A 4,501-nucleotide genomic window follows, 5' to 3' on the forward strand; every position below is an offset into this window, starting at 1 on the left:
CCACAGTGCTTTAGAGACTGTAAATACGTGTGGAAGCAGGCAGCCTCATCTCTCTCCTGTAAAGTGGCTGGTGGGTTTGAACCAACAATCTTGCCATTAGCAGCTGAACACTTAAGCCATTGCATCACCATGGCTACTAAGAATGTTTTCAGTCAATGGAAAATACTCATCTGTATACAGAAAATATTACTTCCTCCTTCTAAGACTGCAATAGTGATCAATGAAAGCCACAAAGAAAACGCAAACAAAAAAGTGTCCTTGGGGACAACTGACAACAGATCAATCATAAGATAATATTGTTGCACATTTATCTGAATGTACAAATTAAAAAGAAAAAATTAAAAAGAAAAACAAGCTATCACTTCCTCACACACAAGCATCAGAAAACCAAACTCTCAAACCAGACACCAAAAATTATAGACATATTGATGAAGATATGTTAACATGTTAAATGTCTTTGCCATTAGAGAATTGTAAAGTATAACAGTGAGATAATATAGTTTTGAAATGAATTAATCAAGCAAACAATAAAAGGCAATCTGATAATGCCTTATGTTGTTTAGTGTTTTGATAGTTGTATAAAGGACATAAGCTCAGAGAGGTGTTTTCTAAAATCTGGTCAGGAATATGCACCAGCTGTTTAGTTTTGTTTTTGTGTTTTAATGCACTATGGTCTTAAATAAATGGTATTATCAGTTTGATGATTTCCAAAGTATCCTTTGCGGACTGTTATAGTTAGGTTTTGTGTCAACTTGGCTGGGGTAGTGTTCTTAGTGGTTTGGTAGTTAGCACCTAGTAATTCCTCATCAAGTGAAGTGAACACAATTTAGTCAATTCCACAATGGGGTCTGCTGTGAGTAGCCAAGCAGTTGTATGATTAGGGTGGAGTGTAACTCCCTTACTCAGGACACAGCTCTGAAGCAACTGGAAAAAAAAAGATTCCGTGTTTGTGTGGCCTACATCCTTTCTGGCTTTGGACCTGGCCTCTGCACCTGGGCTCTTCAATCTCTAGTTCTTTGATTTTGTCCAAAGGCTTGAACTAGCCCCTGCCAGTTCTGAGAGTCCGCAGGGGCCTCCCATCTGACATGTGATCTGACCTTGGAGTAATATACCTCTTCAATAACACGTAAGACTTGCTAATTTTTATTCACCTGCCTTTGAAACTACCATCGAGGTATGCTCCAGCCTATTGTAGGTTTATCAGCCCCCGAAGCTACATAAGTCAGGAGAAGACTAATTGAGACTCAAGGACTTAGAATCAGAATGATGTGTCCACTTCTACAACTGCATGAAAGATTCTCTTTATCTATCTATCTATCAATCTATCTCTGTTTTTTTTCTAGTAAATTTATCCTTACATAGGTGTTGAATGATATCCCATTGGATTTGTCATTCAGTTTTAGAAATGGCTGGATTTAGAATCACTGAGTTTCACAAATACCGTGACATGCTCCTCCATTTATTTCTGTTATATTTCATTTACCTCAATAATACTTTTAATTTTGTTTGGACTTTTAAATATTTATATCGTATAATTTTTATGCATTTCATTTTTTGAAACATGTAGTCTTGCTTTATATATTTTTTTCACAAACCATTTTTGGGGGTGCTAATGCAGATATTATATCATTGCATAGTTCAATCACATCAAGACATAAAGTGCATGTGGTACCACAATCAGTTTCAAAATATTTCCTTCCTTCCTAATCTCTCAGATATAAACTCCCTTTCACTCTGTCTGTCCCCACAGCCCCACACCACTGTATCCTTCAGGAACCCTATTCTACTTGCTGTCTCTATAGGTGCATAAATCCGGGTTTCATATTCTGAGAAAAAGAGAATATATATATATATATATATATATATATTATAAATTCAGTAGGGTTACCGCCAATGACAAAATACATCTGAGTAGAGTATACCCAATATGAAACAGAGAGAGAGAGAGAGAGAGAGAGAGATGAAAACAAGATCAGGCCTAACATGCATGAGCAGGGAGTTAACTGAAAAAGTTTTAACCATTCAAGTCAGGTGTATCATTTTGATTTACTATAATCATCTCTCCAGTGAAATCTGATTAGTAACCAGGTGAGTCCCAGTCCTCTATTAATGGACAGAGGGAAATCACCAGAGGTTTATTTCCTCTGTAGATGTCACAAATGTATCTTGCCTTTAAACATGTATCTTCCATTCTTCCTAAGATTTAGAATAATGTTATTATGTATTTCCTTTAGATCTGGTGATGTTAGAAAGGGACAATGGTATTTCTATTTTTTCCTTTCTTTCTTCCGTGAACACAATGATGTCCCATCAGGATAGTGAGGGCTTTATTGCTTGTTCATCAGATAGATTATGTATTTCTTTAATACTTGGAAACTTGACTTGTATTTATGCTAAAAGCAGCTCAGGTGTCATGAAAATCACTAAGGTAAACTTTAATCATATACCACGAAGTGTGACAATTTTATTTTCTCTCTCTTTCCTCAGATATATTATCAGTTATTTCTTTAATATATTGAAAGCTGGTGTGAATTATTGCAAAAAGCTGTTCTTGTCTCACTTAAAATCACTAAGGTAAGCTTTAATCATATCACAGGAATTGTGATGATTTTATTTGTATATAGTCTTTTTTTTTTTTAGGGGATAGCGCGAACGCAGTCCCCCACTACCACAAATTATGCAGTCGAGTTTCCCACATTTGGGGAAATCGCAGGGGTCAGCACACCCGGAGTGCAATGGGTGAGCCTCGCCCTGGGAAAACCACCTTCGTGATCATGGTATCTCCCCTGCCAGGTTGTATATAGTCTTACACATTTTCTTGTTATTGGTAACTATGTAGCTTTTATTTTAAAGTGTGATTTGCTTTTTTTAAATTTCTGGAGTCAGGAATGGATGAAATCCAACTGCAGTCTCCAAAACACTCTGTTCCATCAGATGCACACTAGGAAGTGGCCTGCTAAAAGGCTAGTGGCAGCTCTCTGATTTCTATGAAGCAGCTGGAGCCCAGAGATGCAAACCCTCACTGTCCTGCTGGGCAGAGTCCTGGGTGTGGTGTCTGAGAGGAGTGCTGGGGGCTGTCTGCTCAGGAAGGATGTCTCTGTCCACTTCCATAGGTGAATCCTCATTGATGTTGAGAGACAGCGGCATGGAGTATGAACCCTGCCATCCCCTGCTTTTCCTCAAGGATCCTCCAGATGCCCACCCATTAAATACCCCAGTATTACCCTCAATCTCTTACTCAATCTGTTCTAGAGCTTATGTCCCACGGGGTGGAAGCTCTTCTTAGTTTTTCCTGTGATCTATTATCTCAGGCACACAGAGAGAAGCATCAACCCTGAAGGTGGCAACCAAAACTTGGAAAAAGAAGGGAATCTATCATTAGGAAGACATAAAATATTGGAACAGGACTTGATTTTAAAGCCTGATCCTGAAAGGAATACAAAACACATGTAATCTGACTTTCTTAAGAAACATTCTCAGAAAATATATAAACAACATATATAACCAATAAGGAACATTGCTAAAAAGCAAACAAACAAAAACAGACAAGACGTATCACCAGAACAGTCAGACATATGGGGGGAAGCACAGGATAAGAACTTCAGCATTGCTTGTCATTAGATGTAAGGTTAAGCAATAAGATAACCATCACACACTGTTTGAAATGAATGCCAAAAACCCAAAACAAAACAGCACAATTAAACAGGCAATTGAGAAGTGAAGGCAACAAAGACACATCATATCTAATATGTTACTCACTGCATTTGTAGTTGTTAGAAGGCCACAAACACAGCATTGTACTTCAGAATATGATCAAGAATATACATTAACTATATTTATTGTTTATTTTTCATCTACAATGATCACAAATATATTTTAAGATAATTCTGACGGTTTCTGAAAATTTCTGTTACCTAATTGATTGATAATGGATTGAATTGTAACTAAAAGTTATAACTAAAACTAAAAGTTGAAGAATTTGAACATACTTTCACCCTAATCTTTAGAAAAACAATATTCTTATAACCTTTGGATTCAGTGATCACAGCATAGTACTAACTGTGTCCACTCTTTACTTATTTCATTTGAGAATACAATAGTATCTCAGAATCATAAGGGTTTTAGGTGTACATCCTCCAATGCAAATAATTTGTTTTTTCGTTGTTGCATAGGAATTTTTATTGGATTCAATAAGGGAATCATTGATGATTTACCGTTGTTTATGCCAAACCCCCATCTCACTGCCATTGAGTCGATTCTTCGGCATCACAGTCCTGCAGGGTAGAGCACAACGGACCCTGTGGGCTTTACTACCTGTTGCGCCTGCAGTTAGCAGCCCAACCTGAAATCCACTGTGTCACTATGGCTCCTTATTTAATCATAGTCTTTTTGATTTATTTCTTACACTTGTCCTTGGCTTTGCATTGTCCCTATAGGTTTTATAATAATTAGAAATGGCAGATTTATTGAATTTTAAATCATTTTAACACTTCTTAATAAA

The 4,501-nt window shown here is 36.9% G+C and overlaps 1 non-coding gene across 1 annotated transcript; it reads right to left on the bottom strand.

Annotated features, from left to right (window-relative positions):
- Nucleotides 1-2,637: 2,637 nt before the first annotated feature.
- Nucleotides 2,638-2,800, bottom strand: LOC142443981 (U1 spliceosomal RNA). The gene has a single exon (XR_012783678.1). It is a non-coding gene; the product is annotated as a U1 spliceosomal RNA (small nuclear RNA).
- Nucleotides 2,801-4,501: the final 1,701 nt, after the last annotated feature.

Source organism: Tenrec ecaudatus, chromosome 3 (assembly GCF_050624435.1).
Source record: "Tenrec ecaudatus isolate mTenEca1 chromosome 3, mTenEca1.hap1, whole genome shotgun sequence".
NCBI classification, from domain to species: Eukaryota; Metazoa; Chordata; class Mammalia; order Afrosoricida; family Tenrecidae; genus Tenrec; species Tenrec ecaudatus.